The sequence below is a fragment of the Triticum aestivum genome, chromosome 4A (assembly GCF_018294505.1).
Source record: "Triticum aestivum cultivar Chinese Spring chromosome 4A, IWGSC CS RefSeq v2.1, whole genome shotgun sequence".
NCBI lineage: Eukaryota > Viridiplantae > Streptophyta > Magnoliopsida > Poales > Poaceae > Triticum > Triticum aestivum.
This window is the reverse complement of record NC_057803.1, coordinates 69,485,437-69,493,182: the sequence shown is the minus strand read 5'-3', so window position 1 is coordinate 69,493,182 and position 7,746 is coordinate 69,485,437.

The window sequence follows — 7,746 nt, the reverse complement described above, 5'->3', positions numbered from 1 at the left end:
GAAGTTGCAAGGTGAATGCCGCACAATAACATTGTGTGTGTGTGTGTTCTAACACTTAATGGTATGAGTATGACATTCATGAGATACCTCTACCATCGATGTTTTTCAGCAACATAAAGTGGTATGAGAGCATTAATCATCTTCTGGAGCCAAGGCTGGAAGTGAACCACAATCGCCACCCACCTCACGCACTCCCGTGTGCATGCACCTGTAGAGTCATGCACAAAGCATGATGAGGAGGATCAATGGATCGTGACAAGTCGTTACTACTAGCAATGACTTCCTCTTTCATTACTTCATCCTTTCCATATCCCTCTCCCTTGTTCGATCTTACTCATCAAATGGCACTCAGTTCATATCTGTAAGTTCGTTTGATCATTGACAAGGTTCAAAGAAAGGGTGGGCCATTCACCATGAAGGCTAAAAGCGAGATAGGCTTTACTGGACATTTTCGCTTACAAAGGCGAAGACAATTCCATGTTTTTTAGTTGATTCTCCGAAATTTAAGAAAAATATCCTCACTCAAACTTCCAAAAGTCCTTTTCTTTTAAGCTATAATAAGTGCAATACTTGGTGAAGGATTCCTTGGGCCCCTCTTGTGCCCGATGGTCTCCCGCATGAATTACGCCAAATGAGAATTTTTGTCACATGTGAATAAGCAAGTGCAGGGCTTCTGCAAGTCCATGGAGTACAACCCAATCAGTGAGCGCACTGGTGGTGAACCTCTGGCGTGGGACACTAGAGACGATGTGCATAGCGGCCTTGCTTCATCACAGAAGTAAATAACATGCCCATCAATATTATCGACTAAGAGATATTTAACCATAGCAACATTAGGTTCAACTTAATTTTTTCCAGAGGGTCTAGGTGCTCTGATGTAACTTTTTGTTAACCACAGTTGATACTTTAGCATGTTCCTTTATCCTAACAGGAAAAGGTGGTTTCTCCATATAAGCGGTAGGCACAACTGGATCAACATTGTAAATGATAGTTTCATTTTTAACTATAACGGGTTCCTCAATCTTTTCTGTAATAGGGGGGTGATATTTAAACCACTTCTCCTTAGGGAGATCAACATGAATAGAAAATGATTCACAAAATGAGGCTACTATCTCAGAGTCTAGTCCATATTTAGTTCTAAACTTATGAAAAGCATCGGTATCCATAAAAAATTTAACACAATCAAACTCAAGTATAATGCCTGACTCTTTACCTTTGTCGTGTTCGCAATCTTCAGAGTTGCCTTTAATTATTTCCAGAAGAACCCATCTAAATTCAATAGTTTTCTTCATAAGGGAACCAATAGAAGAAGAATCGAGCATGGTTTGATCATTATGAGAAAGCCGAGCATAAATATTATGTAAGATAATTTTTCTTGAGAGTTCATGATTGGGGCATGTGTACATCATGTACTTAAGCCTCTCCAAAGCTCGAGCAATGCTTTCGCCTTCATGACGCCAAAAACTATACATATATAATTCCGATCATGATGAACCAGATGCATAGGATAAAACTTTTCATGAAATTCCAATTTCAATCGGTTCCAATCCCGAGTTCTAATATCATAACATAGACTATGCCATGTCAATGCCTTTCCCCAGGGAAAACATGTCGGCGTTCTGGGAACAGGGGTCCCCAGACTTGCCTGCCTGCGGCCCATGGCGTGGCTGTGCTGGCAGGTCTGTACGGCCCATCATCATCAACAAGGCATTCAAGACCCTCGCGAGGGGCCAAGTGTCGCGAGGCGGACGACGCAAGACCTCCTCAGGAGCGGCCTCAGTGGGCTGCCTCGCGAGGAGGGGAAATATCAAGGCGGGGCAAAACTCGCGGGGCTCTCGTGATGTGAGCCATGACGATCGACACCAGGCGGGCGCCAGCGCGCGCAACGTCCTTGTTTCCTCTTTGGTGCTAAGGAGGCAAGTGTAGGCGCGGAGTACCGAGGCATCAGGCAAAGGTTTCCATATCGGTGGAACAAGACCAAGACCAGAAGGACAGCAGGACGGAGGTCACCATGGAGCCCAGGACGACGTCACCACCAGAACCTTTGGCAGGCGAAGACCACCTTTTCTCAGGATAGCTTGTACTAGTTGTCCCCTTTCAAATTGGCTGCCGTTGTTGGCTCCCTTCCCGCTCAATATTTGGGGAGAGGACCAGGGCCTATATAAGTAGGACTAGCCAATACCAAAGGGGGAGATCCAATCTGATAAAAGGCCAACCCTTAGCACACCAAGCACAAGAACATCTCAACCTCAGGAGGCTGTTCTTCCCCTTGTACTGTTCATCATCAGCCCAAGAGGCAATCCACCACCACCGCACTGGAGTAGGGTATTACACCACATCGGTGGCCCGAACCAGTATAAACCTTGTGCCTTTGTGTTGCGACTGCGTCGAGTTCGTCCACGAGACCTTAGCGAGCTAGGGCGTAGATCGGAAGGAGGGAAAGAACTTCGCGCGCACCCTAGAGTTTGAACCTCAAGGGTTTGCCGGAACCCGAGATCTGACATTTGGCGCACCTGGTAGGGGTGCGTCAGAGTCTCTTCCTCGCCAATCAACCCGCCGACACTCCGCGGCCCCAATGTCCAGCGACGCAAGGGCTATCTCCGACCGCTGGGCAGCTTGGCCAGCCCAGGCGGCAACACCAGCCCACGAAGACCTCAACCCCGCGCCCCAGGCGGCGCAGGCGCCGCCTAACACTGCTGGGCATGAGCGACGTGGCCAGGTGTCATCCACCCCACCCCACGGCAAACGTGAGCCGCTGCAAGGGCCGCAAGCCATGCCGCAGCAACGGCACCACACACCCGGCGGGAGCAGGCGAACATGCGGGCCACGCTCACGGTGGCGCGGGAGTTGCTGTGGTGCCGGCTGATGGAGAGCGGACGCGATGCACTGCTGGAACGTGTCGCTGAGCTGCTAGATGCAGCAGTGGTAGAAGCGTCGCCTTTCTGCTATCTGCTTCCTTCCTGAGCCGCCACTAGGCCTCACGACGTGCCACGCTACAACCGTGCACCCTCGGGTGCGCCTTGGGGCGTCATCGGCCCCAGGATGGCCGGCAGCGCCGGAGGCCCCGTTGCCCCCACGCCGCCTCTGGTGAGCGCGGGCACGAGCGTTGCCCCCCATGGCCCCAGCGAGGCATCGCATTATCGTCCTCAGGACGCTGCGCTGGGTCGGGCGACGTGGAGTGCAAGGCACTACGACGAGGTGTTTGTGGTAACATCCCCAGAAGCCTATGTGCCCCGCATGATGGATTAGGAGTACACACCAGAGGATGACCATGGCTCGTTTCTCGGGCCAGGTGATAACCCACAAGTATAGGGGATCTCAACAGTTTTCGAGGGTAGAGTATTCAACCCAAATTTATTGATTCAACACAAGGGGAGCGAAAGCATATTCTCAAGTATTAGCAGCTGAGTTGTCAATTCAACCACACCTGGAAACTTAATATCTATAGCAAAGTATTTACTAGCAAAGTAATATGATAATAGTGATAACGGTAGCAAAAGGTAAAGATAGCAAAAGTAGTATTTTTGGTATTTTGTAGTGATAGTAACAATAGCAACGGAAAAGTAAATAAGCGAAGAACAATATATGGAAAGCTCGTAGGCAATGGATCAGTGATAGAGAATTATGTCGGATGCGGTTCATCATGTAACAGTCATAACCTAGGGTGACATAGAACTAGCTCCAATTCATCAATGTAATGTCGGCATGTATTCCGAATATAGTCATACGTGCTTATGGAAAAGAACTTGCATGACATCTTTTGTCCTACCCTCCCGTGGCAGCGGGGTCCTAGCGGAAACTAAGGGATATTAAGGACTCCTTATAATTGAGTACCGGACCAAAGCATTAACACATAGTGAATACATGAACTCCTCAAACTACGGTCATCACCGGGAGTGGTCCCGATTATTGTCACTTCGGGGTTGCCGGATCATAACACATAGTAGGTGACTATAGACTTGCAAGATAGGATCAAGAACTCTCATATATTGATGAAAACATAATAGGTTCAGATCTGAAATCATGGCACTCGGGCCCTAGTGACAAGCATTAAGCATAGCAAAGTCATAGCAACATCAATCTCAGAACATAGTGGATACTAGGGATCAAACCCTAACAAAACTAACTCGATTACATGATAAATCTCATCCAACCCATCACCGTACAACAAGCCTACGATGGAATTACTCACGCACGGCGATGAGCATCATGAAATTGGTGATGGAGGATGGTTGATGATGATGATGGCGATGGATTCCCCTTTCCGGAGCCCCGAACGGACTCCAGATCAGCCCTCCCAAGAGGTTTTAGGGCTTGGCGGCGGCTCCGTATCGTAAAACGCGATGAATCCTTCTCCTTTATTTTTTTCTCCCCGAAAGTGAATATATAGAGTTGGAGTTGAGGTCGGAGGAGCTCCAGGGGGGCCACAAGGTAGGGGGCGCTCCCCCCACCCTCGTGGCTAGGGTGTGGGCCCCCTGGTCTTGATCATTTGCCAGTATTTTTTACTATTTCCAAAACGACGCTCCGTGGAGTTTCAGGTCATTCCGAGAACTTTTGTTTCTGCACATAAATAACACCATGGCAATTCTGCTGAAAACAACGCAGTTCGGGTTAGTTCCATTCAAATCATGCAAGTTAGAGTCCAAAACAAGGGCATAAGTGTTTGGAAAAGTAGATACGACAGAGACGTATCAACTCCCCCAAGCTTAAACCTTTGCTTGTCCTCAAGCAATTCAGTTGGCAAACTGAAAGTGATAAAGAAAAACTTTTACAAACTATGTTTGCTCTTGTTGTTGTAAATATATAAAGCCAGCATTCAAGTTTTTAGCAAAGATTATGAACTAACCATATTCACAATAACGCTTAGGTCTCATGTTTACTCATATCAATGGCATAATCAACTAGCGAGCAATAACAATAAATCTCGTATGACAACACTTTCTCAAAACAATCATAATATGATATAACAGGATGGTATCTCGCTAGCCCTTTAAAGATCAAGGACTGACTAGACATTGTAATTCATAGTAAAAGAGATCCAGTCAAGTCATACTCAATGTAAACTAACAGTAATGAATGCAAATGATAGTGGTGCTCTCCAACTGGTGCTTTTTAATAAGAGGATGATGACTCAACATAAAAGTAAATAGATAGGCCCTTCGCAGAGGGAAGCAGGGATTTGTAGAGGTGCCAGAGCTCGGTTTTGAAATAGAGTTGAATAATATTTTGAGCGGCATACTTTCATTGTCAACATAACAACAAAGAGATGGCAATATCTTCCATGCTACACACATTATAGGCAGTTCCCAAACAGAATGGTAAAGTTTATACTCCCCCTCCACCAACAAGCATCAATCCATGGCTTGCTCGAAACAACGAGTGCCTCCAACTAACAAGAGTCACAGGGGGAGTTTTGTTTGCAATTATTTTGATTTAGTTTGCATAAAGCATGGGACTGGGCATCCCAGTGACCAGCCATTTTCTCGTGAGTGAGGAGCGGAGTCCACTCCTCTTGAGAATAACCCGCCTAACATGGAAGGTACAGACAGCCCTAGTTGATACATGAGCTATTCGAGCATACAAAACAGGATGTTTACTTGAAGGTTTAGAGTTTGGCACATACAAATTTACTTGGAACGACAGGTAGATATCGTATATAGGTAGGGATGGTGGACTCATATGGAATAACTTTGGGGTTCATTGGATTGGATGCACAAGCAGTATTCCCGCTTAGTACAAGGTAAGGCTAGAAAAAGACTGGAAAGCGACCAGCTAGAGAGCGACAACAGTCATGAACATGCATTAAAATTAATCGACACCGAATGCAAGCATGAGTAGGATATAATGAACCATGAACATAAATATCATAGAGGCTATGTTGATTTTGTTTTAACTACATGCGTGAACATGTGCCAAGTCAAGCTACTCGAATCGTTCAAAAGAGGATACCACCCTATCATACCACATCACAACCATTTTAATAGCATGTTGGCACGCAAGGTAAACCATTATAAGCTCCTATCTAATTAAGCATGGCATAAGAAACTATGATCTCTAGTTGTCATTGCAAACATGTTTATTCATAATAGGCTGAATCAGGAATGATGAACTAATCATATTTACAAAAACAAGAGAGGTCGAGTTCATGCCAGCTTTTCTCATCTCAGTCAGTCCATCATATATTGTCATAATTGCCTTTCACTTGCATGACCGAACGATGTGGATAATAATAATAGTGCACGTGTATTGGACTAAGCTGGAATCTGCAAGCATTCAATAAACAGGAGAAGACAAGGCAATATGGGCTCTTTTGTCAGATCAACAATAATGCATAAAAGAGCCACTTCAACAATTTAATCATGGTCTTCTCCTATCGACCCCCAAATAAAAGAAAAGAAATAAAACTATTTACACGGGAAAGCTCCCAACAAGCAAAAAGAAGAACAGGAAATCTTTTTGGGTTTTCTTTTTAATTACTACTACAAGCATGGAAATTAAAACTAGCTAAAAGCTACAACTATTTTTTTTGTTTTTCTTAAGGTTTATAAAGCACACAAGAAGAAAGCATAAAAAGAGAAAATAAACTAGAATGGATATTACAATGAAAAAGTATGAGCACCGACATCTAGCAATGAGTGTGTGAACATAAATGTAATGTCGGTGGGAAATACGTACTCCCCCAAGCTTAGGCTTTTGGCCTAAGTTGGTCTAATGCCACGGATGGCCTAGCGTATATCCAAAGTTGTAGCTGGGGTCTTACTGAGATGCAGAAGTCATTGCATCGTGGGCTGCAGCTTGGAGGAATCTCAACTCTCCTCTTATACTCTTCTGCCTCCTCTCTGGTTATAGAATATCTCCCTTTTGCCTGAAATTCAAAGAAAGTAGAAGCAGGGAGAGCGACGTGATAGGTGCATCGTCTGTCAAAGATTAGTCGGTACTGGAGGAACTGGTCATTCCTCTCAACAAACTGATGATGATCCATAGCCTCGTAATCCAAATAAGCAGGAGGAAACTCAATATCATCCTCATGTATGGTTATACCAAGAAAATTAGCTACGCGGGTTGCATAAATTCCAACAAAGAAATCTCCATTAAATCTATTAAGATGTAACCTACATGCAACAATGGCTCCCAAATTATAAGATTTATCTCCTAACACAGCACTCCTAAGAATATTGAGGTCAGGGACACACATGTGACATGCTTCATCTTTACCGTTAATGCATCTACCTATGAAGAGAGCAAAATAATGTATAGCAGGAAAGTGAATGCTCCCTATAGTAGCTTGTGCTATATCTCTAGATTCCTGCACAGTTATACTATTAAGAAAATCTCTAAATTCAGATTTGCGAGGTTCACTAGTACTACCCCATTGTGGAAGTTTGCAAGCAGTGGTAAAGTCCTCTAAGTCCATAGTTAAGAATTTTCATAAAGATCAAACAAGACAGTTTGAGAATTAGGTGAAGATGAAAAATTCAAACCTCCTCACAAAGGAGCTAGTGAGATAGTGGTACTGACAGCACTTTTCTTCCTCGAAGCTCACAAGATCAGCGTTACGCAAATATGCGTTAAATTCTTCCTTAATTCCTACTCGATCCATGAAGTCCTCTGAAGGCCATTCACAAGGCCGCACTGGAGCGTCCCTTGGTGGCCCATCGTCAGCATCATGCATTGCAAGCCTGGGTCCTTGCTTCCTTGAAGGACCACCTTGGTATTTTCCTAAACATATTTCTTCCTTTGAAAAAT